Source organism: Podarcis tiliguerta (genome assembly GCF_965153285.1).
Source record: "Podarcis tiliguerta genome assembly, chromosome: Z".
Taxonomy (NCBI): domain Eukaryota; kingdom Metazoa; phylum Chordata; class Lepidosauria; order Squamata; family Lacertidae; genus Podarcis; species Podarcis tiliguerta.
The window spans coordinates 22,979,290-22,994,656 of record NC_139553.1 but is presented as its reverse complement, the minus strand read 5'-3'; the positions used below and the strand labels follow the sequence as shown (position 1 = coordinate 22,994,656).

General features: G+C 42.3%; 2 protein-coding genes across 2 annotated transcripts in view; one reads left to right on the top strand and one right to left on the bottom strand.

Annotated features, from left to right (window-relative positions):
- LOC310669944 (craniofacial development protein 2-like) overlaps positions 1-15,367 on the bottom strand; it is a gene marked incomplete at its 3' end in the record, with an annotated part of 710,849 nt that overhangs the window by 299,821 nt on the left and 395,661 nt on the right. The gene's annotated exons all lie outside the window — the stretch shown is intronic.
- LOC310669435 (vascular endothelial growth factor receptor kdr-like) overlaps positions 9,011-15,367 on the top strand; it is a 231,540-nt gene continuing 225,183 nt past the window's right edge. Inside the window, exon 1 of the mRNA XM_083423419.1 lies at positions 9,011-9,023. The gene's annotated coding sequence lies outside the window, so the exon portion shown is untranslated. The remainder of the gene's footprint in view (positions 9,024-15,367) is intronic.

Below are 15,367 nucleotides of genomic sequence, written 5' to 3'. Positions count from 1 at the left end.
TCCTCTTAACCCCTTCTTACCAATGCCTAACCGCCACACGAGCAAGCAACAGCAAATTCAGTGAGGTGCCCTGCAGCTCAAGAACAAAGGCAACAAAGAAACAAGGCAGGAACGCTCCAGGCAACGCAGATAAGATCTCTGACAAACAGGAACAGCTGATATGCGGGAAACAAATGTGGGGGCTAGCCGGCAAAAGAGTGCGAGCCCCGGCCACGCTGGAACTAAATGGGGCAGGCCACGCCCCCCCAGCCACCTGATTTGCTGGTTGGGTGGATGACACAGCCGGGATTCTCCCGCTCACGTGGGGTGGGCGTGAAGCCCGCAACCCCACCTCCTGGACAGGTCCGGAAGTGGCTTTGTTAGAAATCCTGCTAATTCACTCAAGCAGCAATTGTTACTGACCCTTCTTAACTGTGTGACATAATGATAAACAGTATGATCTGCTTTTTGCATGCATGTACAGAATAATTCTTTCCAAATTTTCACCACCACCACCACTATCATCATCATTTTAGGCATGCAGTATTCTTCAACTGGCCAAAATTTAACTTAGTTTCATATTCTCCACCTTTTGCAAACCTAGAGCTATTACAAAAGTCCAAGGCATTCACTCCCACAACATGTAGAAACATTTACAGTTTTGTTTTTTCACTTCTCTTTTCTGCTCCAGTTGTTGCCAATTGTTTGTCACTCCCCACAATAGTCTCTGACAATTGAAGGCTTGCAGGTGGTTGTAGCAAATCCATGTTTTTCTGGATCTCTTTCACTTCAACAGTACTTACAGAAGCCTTCTACTCTTAATGGTTCCCTTGTCCGCTGTTAACACATCGTATATCCCAGAAATGGTGTCTGCCAGGTTATTCCAAGGTCCTCTTCACTCGAGTATTCTGACACTGTGAAATGATTTTAGATCCATAAATATAGATCCCAACCTGAATCTGCAGAGTGACTCAGCAAAGTGAATGCAGCCTGAACCCCTTCTCTGCTCCAATCTATTGTGGCCTGAGGATGTGCCCACAAATAATAATTTCCTTAATATTTATTAACCAGTGCCCCATATGTGGGAATGCCTCTCAGTGCTAAACTATATCACTATAGTAAGGAAGCAGGACTTTGTTCTATTCTGTCCATGTGCATGTATTTTTCTGCAAATGAACCTCACTCAGGCTCAAATCCTATATATTGATATCAGGGATAACAACTCATTGAACTCAACAGGACTTAATTACAAGTTGGCATTCACAGGATTGCAGAACTGGAGGTTGAATGTCACGTGGGTACAGGCAGCCCAGAGGGAGAGGAGGCTTCAAGTATGGGAAATAGAGGAGGAAAGCCAAAATGGATGGAGCTTTTTGAGAGGAAGAGAGGTAAGAGAAGGCTCTCTTAAAGCAATCTGTTCCTCCAATAAGAGAGATCTGCCCTCTCTCAACAGCCCCACCAGGTGAGGAAGAAGAGAGAGAGACACAGAGACAGAGAGATATTAAAGGAGAGAAAGTGGGTGGCCCTGCCCATTTTGGGATCCAGCCCCACCCAGCCCCAGAACACCTGTAACCTTAAGAATACTAGTGGAACAGCGGGGGGGGGGGGGCGGGGAAGCATCACCAACCACCCCCCAAGTGGAAAAAAGGGTACTATAGAAACATGGAATCACAAAGTACTCTGAGGGTCTTCTAGTCCAACCCCCTGCAATGCAGGAATCTCAACTAAAGCATCCATAACAGATGGCCATCCAACCTCTGCTTAAAAACCTCCAATGAAGGAGAGTCCATCACCTCCAAGGGAGTCCATTCCACTATCAAAGAACTGTTACTGTCAGAAAGTTCTCCCTGATGTTTAGTATGAATCTCCTTTCTTTTACAGTCATACCTCGGGTTGAAGTAGCTTCGGGATGAATATTTTCGGGTTGCGCTCTGCGGTGATCCGGAAATAACGGAACGCGTTACTTCCGGGTTTTGCTGCTCGCGCAGACGCTCAAAATGACATCACGCACATACACGGAAGTGGTGAAACGCAACCCGCGCACACGCAATCAAGTGTTACGTTCGTTCACATTCAGAGGTACCACTGTTACTTGAATCCAGTGGTTTGGGTCCTGGCCTCTGGAGCAGGAGAAAACAAGCTTGCTCCATCTTCCATGTGACAGCTCTTCAGATATTTGAAGATTGCTATCATATCTCCTCTCAGTCTCCTCTTTTCCAGGCTAAACATACCCAATTCCCTCATCCATTCCTCATAAGACTTGTTTTTCAGACCCTTGATCATCTTGGTTGTCCTCCTCTGCACACGTTCCAGCTTGTCAATATCCTTCTTCAGTTGTGGTGCCCAGAATTGGACACAGTATTCCAGGTGTGGTCTGACCAAGACAAAATAAAGTAGTACTATGACTTACCTTGATCTGGATACTACTGTTGATGCAGCCCAGAACAGAATTAGCTCTTTTTTGCTGCTGCTCCACACCTTTGACTTGTGTTAGGCTTGTGGTCTACTAAGACCCCAAGATCCTTTTCACATGTGCTATTGACAATCCAGGTGTCCCCCATCTTAAATTTGTGCAGCTGGTTATTCCTTGGTTATACCAATAAATTTGGATTGCCTATTATAAACAGAGCGTTATTTGTAGGATTCCTCTACTGCAGAGTGAAACATGTGGTTGATTCAATCCACCACACACATTTGCAAAGCAATTAACCACCAAACATTTCCGCTTTAACACAACAAAGAATGCTAGCCTTTGTTAGCCTTTCTTGGGCAGTGTTTTGATGCAGGTAATTCCCCTACCAATGGTGTAAATATATCCTCATTCCAATGCACCATGAAGGGAAGGAGGTAATGGGGAGAGCTTTTAGTGTTTTTATTTTCTTGTGGCAGTTGTCACACCCACCTTCCTCCCAGTTAATTTTTAAAGCAGATGCAGACGGACAGGGAAGACTCATTGTACTTTTAATTAGAAGCTCAATTAAGCAATAGTAGGATGGGTGTTGGCCTGATTTACAAAGCAATAATCCAGACCTGGAATGAATAAACAAGAATGAAGGTTAAATACAGTTATTGGCTTTAGCCAGAAGGCTAAATTAATCCTGGATGAGTCAAAGATAGTGTTTCCCAAACATCCCCAAAGGCACACATCTTTTGGCAAGGAGATGATAGAATTGGAGGTGCATTTTATGCCTCAAAAGTTTTAGTTTAGAGTGGGTAAGCATCAGAACCATCTGCCCTCCAAGCAACCTCACCTCTTCACACACATGCCTCATGTTTCTCCATGCTTCTTTATTAGAATGTAGTGGGTCCAGATCAGGGAGTCATGTAGGGATGCAACATTCTCTATAGACAGGTAATTCCAATGTGCCTCTTCATCAGGAGTGATTAAGTAGGCCCTTGCAGAGATAGGGCAAAATTAGCTGACACCCACTAAAATATGATTAGTGTCATATTGACTCAACAGTTAGCTGCTTCTGGAAGTGAGGTGTCCTGCTGTGTCCCTGCATTGGGAGGCAGAAAACAATCTAATCTCATTCTACCCAGAAATGTGGCAACATTACTTGCCCTTAGCAGATTCGGTTTGGAAGGAGGCAAAGCCAGAATGATCTAATGGGTAGTCTTCTGGAGGGTAGATGGCATGAGCCATTAGCAAAACCATTGATTTCTCACAAACCACTAACCAATTCTTTCACATGACCCACAGGGCAGCAGTTTGCCAGTTTAAGAAAATCAGCATGGATCTGTAGATATCCCCCTCCATGCTTCCATCTCATACTTTCCTGCTTTCCAGCGAGTAGGAAATGTTTTTACGGTGACTACGGGAGAAGGAGGTTGGTGGGGAGGAGGCGGCTCTCAGAGAATACTCCTGGGGAACTTTCCAAGGCTGTCAGTGATATTTTGAGTTAAGGGCCAAGAACTCCAACAACTCAGTAAGGTTTCACAGGTAGCTGGTAGTTGGCAGGATCTTGAGTGGAAAACCCCGATTCCTTCAAGATGAATAATGTCTGACATTGTGCCCTCAAAGAGGAGAAGGAAAACACCAGTCCTTGCTCCTAAGCAAGGAATGGGCTGATGATTTAGGCACTTGAGGAAAGAAGTCCAAACTGCCACATGGTTGCACCATTTAACATAGGTGCTGGGTCTAGGGGGCCCTGTGTGTCAGGGCAGCCACACATTTTTTTTTGGGGGGGGGGGGTTCTTAGCACCCACAACATGGGGCTCCAATGCAACTTCCAGTTTCTACCAGAAGTCACACAACAGCCCCAATGAGAACTCCCAGAGGATGTCAGAGACCCTGCCAGGCTTACAAACACAACTTCTGGTAGTGTCCTGCACGTCTGATAGAAACCAGAAGTCACAACGTCACGATGCCATGTTATATCACGGGCGCCATTGGGCACCCATAACCTGGGGCTCAAGTCAGCACCCCTGCCATATAAAAAGAAATCTCTAAGCAGCTCACACAAACAAACTAAAAACCTAATAAGCTGTAGTTGTTTTTAGAACATTTTAACTGTTTTAAGAACACAGGTATATCTTTCAAAAAGCCACAGTTTCATAAGACAACTGGTACAGCTGTGTGAAAGGAGCAGTAGAAAATGGAACAGAAGCGCTAATGATTGAATCAGGAAAAGTAGCACAATATTCACTTTCTCTGAATGCACCAAATATCCAGAGTCACATGTTCCCTGTCCCCAATTTAGATGCTCTTGGTGCAACAACAACAACAACAACAAAAAGGGAAAAAGAGAGAGAAGCTTGAACAAAGTCTTGGGTATCCCTTGTGGAGAAAGCATCAATGCCTCTCATATCAGCTATCTCCAGGTTACCGATTTAGGATGCTGAACAGATAAGCTGATACCAGCTGCAGCAGCAGAAGGGCTCCTTTCAGTCAAGCAGACATATTCATAATTAGGAGAAATGCATCGTTTGTCACGTAACAGCTTGAAACTGCAAATGGGGCTGCTGCCCTTTCACAGTTGCCTACTAAGAGAGTGGAACGGCTTCAGTGCCTCAAATTGGCATCTCTTGAAGGAGCATCACACTTTTAAAGGATGCATGAAAATACCATAAGGAACTACCCCATCCCAAAATACACACAGTAGCCACACCCTGGGTGGTGATGCACATGCCATATCTGAGCACCTCCTGCCCCTGCCCCAACTTGCTTGCTAATCTATATCTATCTATCTATCATCTAGGTAGCTAGCTAGCTATAACCCTTCTTTTCTCTCTGAGTACTCAAGGTGGCTTAAAGATAAAAAAGGAAAAAAACAAATCATTAAAAAACAATTAAACATTGATAGAACTAAAACTATATAGTTGTTGGCATTGATTCAACAAAAGTGATTAATTTGATCAGTGTTACCACTTTTAAATTATAATGCTATAAATTGATATACACTATTATCTCCTAATGCTGTAAAATGCATGCTTTCCTCTTCTTTTACTTGTTATAAGTTACATTGGATATTTTGTTGTTTAAATTATGTTGGAGATCAATTAAAATATTATATTAAAATATATATTTTGTATTCAAATAATATATTGCCTATCTCTTATGCCCTTCGAAAGCAAATGTGTCGAGGCGTGTGTGCGTGTGTGCAAATGCACATGGTGGTGGTGGGTTCCAAACTGAGTCTTTGACCATGGTAAAAGAAAGCCTAGTGCTTTGAATCAGGGTTGGGCAAAATTTGGCCCTCCAGATGTTACTGAACTACAGCTCTCATCATTCTTGCCCATGGGCCATGCTTGCTGGGGCTGATGGGAGTTGTAGTTCAGTAACCTATGGAGGGCCAAAGCCTGCAAAGTTCTTACAGTGGTGATTCACTGTTAGGTATTTCTCAGTTTATGAAAAGCATCACAGGACAGGCCCCTGCTCTTTCTTCATGGAAGCAGCCACACAAGCTCAGAGACTCACAGCTTTAAGGCCTAACAGACTGGAATAGTTAACGGTATGAAATTCACGGCATGTAGTGCCTTAAGAGAGAATATTATGAAAATGATATACAGGTGGTACATGACACTGGTCAAGCTAGCAAAAATTTATAAGTTGCCTGATAATAAATGTTGGAAATGTAAAGAAACAGAAGGTACATTCTTTCACCTTTGGTGGACGTGCCCAAGGATTAAGACCTTTTGGGAAATGATCTATAATGAAATGAAAAAGCTATTTAAATATACTTTCCTCAAGAAACCGGAGGCCTTTCTCCTGGGCATGGTCGGCCAATTGGTGCCAAGAAAGGATAGAATCTTTTTTATGTATGCCACAACAGCAGCAAGAATACTGATTGCGCAGTATTGGAAGACACAAGAATTACCCACCGTGGAAGAATGGCAGATGAAGGTGATAGACTACATGGAACTGGCAGAAATGACCGGCAGAATTCGAGACCAGGGAGAAGATCAGGTGGAAGAAGATTGGAAGAAATTCAAGGACTATTTACAGAAATATTGTAAAATTAATGAATGTTAGAAGGATGCTGAATTTTGATTAAGTGGCTTATAGTAAAAAAGCGACGAAGTTAATGGAAAAATAGTGGTAAAAGAGAGGGAAGGGTAAAGCCAAAATATTAAGATAAGAATCGAGATGAAAGTAAACGAGGGAAAGGATTTGCTGATCGAACAATGGAAATGGAATACAAAGGAGGGAGGTATGGGAAAGTCCAGGAAAAAAGCAAATGCAAGATCTCTTTTGAAAGATGAAGTTGTTTTTAACTGTTGTTATATTGTGCGTTTATTCTTTTCTTATATGTTAATGCGTTTTTTCTTTACTGTACTTTTTCTTTTTTTCTCTCTCTTTGTCTTTTTTATGTCTTGTTTATATTATACCATGAAAATTTAATAAATATTAATTAAAAAAAAACACAGACTGGAATAGTTAAAGTGAGCTGCAGCGACTGGTGGAGCTGCCTGGCTGGTTAGGAGCAGTCCAAACCACAAGAAGGCTTAAGTGCCCAGGAAGACACTCCTTGCTGCAGTCCTGGAAGCTCATGGCATAGCTCAGCTATGCACAGAGCTGATTCTAGTCCAGATGACTCTCGACGATCTCTACAGTTCATAGACTCCTATTATTAAGGATTATGTTATCCCTTTGTTGCAGACATAAGATTGCACAAACAATGGTCTGCTACACTACACTAGCTTTTGTATAACCCAACATGTTTCGTTAAGCAAGGGATTACAGGAAGGAGGCCTTGGAATTATGGCCATAAAAAACACACCACCCAGGCTGTTGTATTCTGTTTCTCTTTTCCGTCCTCCTAGTTCATTGGAGCAGAGAGGGCGGCAGGTTGCCCATCTTCTGCATCCATCAGAAAGGATCAGAGCCCTTTGCCAAAACCTCACCCATGTCATGAAACAGATTTCAAGGAAGTTGGCAGCACATTCAGGACAGGTAACAAACACCGCTTGTAGGCAGAGATTCAAATTCTGCTTTCCTGGGCTGACCCTATTGAATAGGCTTGTATTGCTCAACACTCATGTCACAATGCAGAAGAACAATGTGAACTGTATACATTGGGGTAGCCAATGTGGTACCCTGCAGAAGATGGGACAAAGGCTCAACCTCTGAGCTACAGCCCTTCTCAAGATCAACTCACCTGAGATCATCTGGCCTCTTGTCCTGCTTACCAGACTTTTAAAAGGAAGATACTTTCTCCTCTTCCTTCATACATAATTCTGTTATGACACCTGTCAGTGTATGAGTGGTGGGGGAGAGATTTGATTCACTTCACATTTAAAGATGAACCTTGCTAATTCACTTTCTGAAGCAACAGGAGAACTGAAAAACAGCAATATTTCAACATTCACATTTCCCTGAACCTTGCAATGTAGTTCTCCGGCCATATAATGTGTGCAGATGTGCATGAGTAGGTGGACATAAAAATTACTCCATGCGCAACACATTAGGGTGCATAATATATTAGTGAAAATAATATACAGAAATGTATTATATTATGGGAAATATAAATTTTAGGGAAAATCCGTGTATTCAGCAAAAATGTGTCGAATAGGAGAAATTCCTACTAAAATGCTGGTGAATTCCTATGAAGACTTTGAGAGAGAAAAGCTGTGGAAGTGTGGAAAACTGAAGACTGGAAAAATGGGAAACTGGGAGAAACAAAAATTTACAGATTTTTTTACATCACTTGTCCATTTACCAGATAACCTATTTTGAAGTAGGAGGATCAAATTCTTCCTAACTCCATTATAATATTTTCAATAAATTATAAAATGATGAAGAGTTTTGTAACAGTCCTCTTCATAAGGGCATATTCTTTCTTCCAATTGAGTATGGCTAAATTGACTCTCCATTAGTACTTGTAGCAGAAGACTGCTCCATGCCATCATAAAAGCTATTTGAAGAGTTAGAAAGGGCACTTATAAACTGTTGCTATTTTGGGGTTGAATTCAATCATATCCCAGCAAAGTCAGGTTGCACAACCTTGGTTAGGAGGTCTTGCACAACAAACCCACTTCCCCAAAATATCAGACATTTTTCAACAAGGAAAGTGATGGCAAAATGCCCTTGCTAACAGGTCATCTTTTCTCCTTACAAACAAATCAGAATGGGCGCTCATTAAATAGCCAACATTGCCTTATCTACCAGCAAACAAATCATGGATGATTCCTTAATATGCAGGTCATCTGTAAGCACTCAAAGTTCAATAACTTGTTCATCTATAATTTTCCAATTATCCAAATCCAAATGTATTGGCGGAATGCTATCAAGTACTGAGATTCCATTGTTGCATCATTAGATCATGCTAATAGAGCAGCACCCAGTGTCCCTGCTAATAGCATCATCACTCAAGAAACATCATTGCAGCCTTTCTTCATAGTTTTTGCTGTTTGTTTTTGTTTCCAGGGCTGAAAGTCACCTGATGTTGCTAATTTCCCACAAAGCCATTCAGCTGACATAAAAAGAACGTAAATGTAAATGTATATACCAACACTTCCTGAGCACCAAAATGAAAATATCTGCTCTCCCCTTCCTTAACATGACATGCACTTGTAAACAAGCCCATGCCAGGGTTGGGGGAGCAAAATACACTTGCCACAGGCCACAGGCCACCAGGGGCTGGCCATACTTATGCTGCCATGCCAAGAACAAGACTCCCACCATGAGCCTCGGACAAGCTCTGCACAGGCCTGAACCTCAAGCTTCTCCAAAGGCATGCAGCACTCCCTGCTGGATTTTTAACTTGAAATGAGAAGGCTTTTACCTCCTCCTCTAATTATAATCCTCAATAGCATTTCACATCCAGCAGATATTAGCTTAGTTTGCATGTAACTACGCAGGTGGCGCTGTGGGTTAACCCACAGGGCCTAGGACTTGCTGATCAGCAGGTCGGCAGTCTGAATCCCGGTGACAGGGTGAGCTCCCATCGCTTGGTCCCAGCTCCTGTCCACCTAGCAGTTCAAAAGCACATCAAAGTGCAAGTAGATAAATAGGTACCGCTCCAGCGGGAAGGTAAATGGCATTTCCGTGTGCTGCTCTGGTTCACCAGAAGCAGCTTAGTCATGCTGGCCACATGACCCAGAAGCTGTATGCTGGCTCCCTCGGCCAATAAAGTGAGATGAGCGCTGCAACCCCAGAGTCGGTTACAACTGAACCTAATGGTCAGGGGTGCCTTTACCTTTACCTATAAACTTAACCATGGTTTAGTATGGATGTGTGACTGTATGGATTCCCATAGACGAGATTGGAGCCTGTCTGCTTCCCTTCCAGTACTGCTGCTGTTAGGCTAAGCCGCAGTTTAACTATGCATGTTATCCAAACCTGGGCTCACAGTTTGTCTCTCCAAAGAAACCACAAGCTGCAAACCAGTAACAAACCATGATCCTGAATTCAGATGATATGCTAAACCAAACCATGGGTTAGTTAACACTAGTGCAATAGCAGTAGCAAGACTAGAGGAGAACTAAAGTGACCAAACCATGATAAGTCATGGTTTGGTTTAACATTATGCATGAACAAAGTATAGGGCTGCCATATGTCCGGCCATTACCAGGATTTCAAAGATGGAATTTCTGGGGGGAATTTCTGAAAGATGGAGCTTTGCCCTGGCCTTAAAAAAGCTCTACATTTTTCCTTAAAAAAGCTCAAGAATAAACCAGTTCATTGTCTCTACTAATCTCCTACTCTGTAGCTCCATGATTTATATCATTCATTTATTATCTAGCTAGAGGTTTCTTCCTGCAAGGAAACATCAGAGTCAAAGGCAAAAATAGCTGTGGGTATTTCCCCTTTTCCATTTCTGTTCAATTTGCAATTACATTGCTTCAAGGAATATCTCATAGACAGATTTTCTGATGCATCTTTGGGCAAGAGTTTTAGGCTGATGTGAACGGGAGCCTTCCTTCCACTGAGAACAGGATTTGTGCTACTCCAGCCCACCCCTGATGGGGGATAAAAGTAGTCCTGTGGTCCCAATTGAGCTCTGCCACTTTCCCTGCACTGAAGCCCCTCCAGAAGTCCTTTTTCAGTGCTCATTCATGATGACTTGTGCTCATGATGGTATTGGGGAGTTTATATGTGGTTCTGCTTTCAATACTGTTTGCACCTGCAACAGTTTCAGGATGGGCATACTGCTTCGATTCCAATCCAGTGCATGTCCCATTGCTTTGGGCTCAAATCCTGTACCCTTTCATACCACAAATGTTCCGGGATTGGTTTCTCTCTCCCGCTTTTGTTGTGCTATAGTGCAAGAGTTTCCCTCCTGATGGCAATAGTGCAGGAACATTGGGGAAGCGTTGCAGAAAAGATAATAGAGTGGAACGATTTATGGGTGGTCCAATATAAACCCACCACTAATGCACCAATGCACTGGGTGATCCTGGACTCATGGTTGTGAATGGTTTTTGGACTAGGGAGGGGGTTGAGGTTTTGTTTATCTGCTAATTAGTGAGTGGAAGTATTGCCTTGTTTATTGTTTGAGTATTTCTAATGTTTTTTGTTACTGTTTATGGGGCTAGTGTGTTGTTTTTGTTTCCCCCCATCAGCTGTATATTATATGAAATATGAAAGTATTATATGACACACACCCCTTTTTTTCCTCCTATGGCATATGTGCATATATTCTTCTTCAAAGTCAGTTGTTTGAAACCTTTAAGTGACAAGGGACTTTTCAGTTCAATAAATAATAGTAATAATAAAATACTATTGTGTCAACAATATGTCAAAGAATATACCCCCCAAAACAACAACAACAACAACAACAACAACAACAATTTTTATTTATACCCCACCCTCCCCAGCCAAGGCCGGGCTCAGGGAGGCTAACAAGCAATAATAAAAACAAGTTGAATGAATACAACTTAAAAACAAAATTAAAATACAACATTAAAATATTGAAACATTAAAATATAAAAATGTAGCCTCATCGCAGGAGGGGAAAGGAAAAGAAAAAAGAAAGAGGAGAAGGGAATCAAATCGGCTCCAAGCCAAAGGCCAGGCGGAACAACTCTGTCTTACAGGCCCTGCGGAAAGAAATCAGATCCTGCAGGGCCCTGGTCTCATGAGGCAGAGCGTTCCACCAGGCTGGAGCCAGAGCTGAAAAGGCCCTGGCTCTGGTTGAGGCTAATCTAACTTCCTTAGGGCCCGGGACCACTAGGGTGTTGCTATTTAAGACCTTGAGGCTCTCCGTGGGGCATACTGGGAGAGGCGGTCCCGTAGGTACGAGTGTCCTAGGCCGTGAAGGGCTTTAAAGGTCAAATCCAGCACCTTAAATCTGACCCTGTACTCCACTGGGAGCCAGTGCAGCTGGAAAAGCACTGGGTGAATATGCTCCCATGGCAGAGACCCCGTGAGGAGCCTCGCTGCAGCATTCTGCACCCGCTGGAGTTTCTGGGACAGCTTCAAGGGCAGCCCCGCGTAGAGTGAATTACAGTAGTCAAGCCTGGAGATGACCGTTGCATGGATCACTGTGGCCACGTTGGGGCGGGAGAGGTAAGGACCAGCTGCTTGATGTGGCGAAGGTGGAAAAAAGACACAAGTCTGGGGTGTGGGTGGGAAAACTGCTCAGTGGTGTGAATAATGTTTCATCTATCTTACAAAATAATTAAGGAGGGAAGAATTATTGAATTTTTGAGTGAGTGCAGTGGGTGACACCCCTTCTGGTCAATTCCACCCCCGGACTCCACCTGTCCTCAAGATCACCCCCTCTTCTAGGAGACTAGTTGTGTGCACACACATTTCACTTTTCCAAGGGATCTGGTAAAAGCTGGATGCAGTAGAATTAAGCTGATCCTTAACAATCCTTTCCTCTTTCAGCTCTATGTATTTTTCAAGGGGGGAGGGTTAACCACCCTCACCACCTCTTGACCAAGGGAAGAGTGAGTGGGGAATATATTTTTTATTAAAGATTTCTTAGTTTACAAAAATATGTGCATTGTCTCTTTTTTTAAAGTTTCATTTTCTATTCACTTGTATTTCTTTGGTGGTGAGAGAGGTTGGCCTAGGGCGTGGTTGGTCATATTGCATTGCTATGCCTTCTTTTCTGGCTGTCAACCTACAACAGCTAAAAAGCTTTTTTAAAAAACAAAGAAACAAAAACACAAAGGCGTATTGAAACAGTTTCTAGGCCATACTCAAGCATTGCACCTGATATGCAAGAAATTTTAGTTATAGTCCATGAAATGATACTTGCACTTTGACAACTGTGTTACGTCGTATAAAGGAGGGAATCAGACATTTAATAGCAACGCTTTGAACAGCAACTAGAATGTGCATTGCTCTTTGTTGAAAATAATCACAAACCTCAAATCTCTGAATAGTTAAACATAATTTTGTGGGAAATAGCACTATAAAAATACTAACATATTTTTTGCAAGGTGTCAAGGCAATCATGTTTACAGAAAAACTGCTTTTTAAAAATAATAAATCCTTGGGATGATAATGTTCGTGATGCTTTTTGTCCAGTGGTAATGGAAATTAAAATGGACACTTAGTCTTGTATCATTATATTTGTTCTTAATTTTAATTATCTTTGTAATGTTTACACCTGTCTCTTAAAATAAATTAAACACCCATTTATATAACTTCACAAACCTGTAGTCACCTGTTAACCGAAAGACTGTGTAAGAAACAGAAATAAGCAACTAATCAAAAGAAACAAAAAAGCAGCAGGTGGCCTGGAGGGGCAGCACCATCCAGCAGAGTGCCTGCTGTGTACTGTGATAGAGAGTGGGAGGGGTTAAGCTGCCACCAGTGTGGCGCAGTGCAAACATTGCAGCAGAACAAATCCAGTACTCCTGCTGGTGCGTTTGTACCAAGCTGAACTTGATGCCACGGTGCTCCTCCTGCTCTCCACCCCAGTACAGTCATACCTCATGTTACGTTTGCTTCATGATACATTTTTTCAGGTTGCGCCCTGTGGTGACCCAGAAGTACTGGAAAGGGTTACTTTCGGGTTTTGCCGCTCGTGCATGCACAGATGTGCAAAATGATGTCACGCGCATGCGCAGAAACGCCACTGCGGGTTGCGTTCTATTCATGTTGCGAACGGGCCTCCGGAACGGATCCCGTTCGCAGCCAGAGGTACCACTGTATGCTGAATTGACTCAGCTGGAGGGAGGTCAGGTGAGTGGCAGTCATGCCACTCTGTCTGCTGCTGAGCCTTTACTAACTCCCTTTTAAACACACTCCCTGTTTAACACGCTAAACACCGAGGGTGGGGGAAGTATTGAAACAGGTTGCTTCCAAAAGTAAAATATTTGTGATTAAATTTCACAGTGGGCACTATTTAAGAGATGTTACAAAGTTTTCCATCCTAGTTTATTGTTAAAGACATATTCCATTCAATCTAAGAAGAGACAGTGTTAGGGGATGGAACCCTGGAAGCCCCTATCTGCACTTTCTCTCCCCCCCCCCCTTTTTTAAACAAGTGCTAACAATATATATCACAGGCATAGGACAATCAATAATAAGAAGCATCAAGTCTTAGCATCAAATACATACGACTTGCAGTTTTCTGGCATAAAGGGCTAATGCAGTAATCATTATTCTAAAGCAACTTTCCTAGGTGAGGCACTGGAAATACTCCCCTCTGTATATAATGGGATGTCAGATTCTATTGTACTTTTGAGTATGCACATTTTCCAGTTAAAATATCACTCCTAAATTGGTGGCTCCCATACAAAATAGAAAATGCGCTGAATGTGCCATTTAGCTTTGATGGCGGGGAGGGGGGGAGCTCCATTTAGTGGTTTACTTGGTTCTGATCTGAAAACAGAGTTGATTAATACATAATGAGACAATCTAACAGGCACATATGTTCTAATCAGCAATTCCAGACGAGTCATGAAAAGCTGAGAAGAAAAACAATTGCAACCTCCCTTATTAACTTGATTATACTAGACTTATAAACACAACCCAGAAGCATGATTCATTTTCTTAAAAGCTTAGCAGGTAGTGCTGTAGAAAGACAATCTCTAGTCTCTGCCTACAGGGCAGGCCCAGGGTGACCCTGCCTCCACCCCACCCCCAAAAAAACTTCCGTCAGGACCAAAGGTAAGTAGTTAACACAGTTTCCACCTGAGGTCTTTCACGTAACACCAAACAAACTGAGATTCCTGACCACAAGTCAACATTTTACTTCAGGATGCCATTTTCAGATTGATGTGGTAATCAGATTTTGAGGGAACTAGACTGATCATGTCTATTAGCACGTATTGCACAAAACAACCAGCTGGGCCGCTTATTTTCTCCAAACAGAGTCCTCCAATCATGCCTTTCAGATGTAGTCGTAGTGAATTCAGCAGATATTCTGCAGTCACTTTTTTATTTTTATTTTTTGGCACTGTAAAGGCTAACAAATTTATTATGGCATAAGCTCAGGAACAGAGCTGTCAGTATAAAGTTTTTTGGGGTTGTTGTTTTTTTGCATTTATTTACTTTTTTAAAAAAATATATTTTTATTAAAGATTTCTTGGTTTACAAAAGTATGTGCAATGCCTCTTTTTCAAGTTATGTTTTCTACAGATCAGTTTCATTTGCTGTGAGACATTAGTGTTATATTAGGAAGAAAAGGGGGGAAAGGGGAGGGGGAATGGTGAGTGGGGTGGGGTGGTAATGCTTCTATTCTACTTAGTGTATGTGTGGGGTTTTGTGTCACCCTATCTGTACTTTCCAGAAAAAAAGTAATTTTTGTTTCAGTGGGCTTTGATAGTTGCATGACTGGGTCTCTGACATGAATGTTTATATTGTTTATTAAACATATTTCTGTTTCCTGTGTTGCCTTGACTGCTTTTAGCAGTTTTATTGTGTCTTGTATATCACATTGGGAAATGTGTGTGACATGATATTATTCTGAGTGCATTTCAAAGCTCATCTTAATTTGTTCAGAGGGATCTATACACTATTTATGTTATGGCTTCTAGGTCC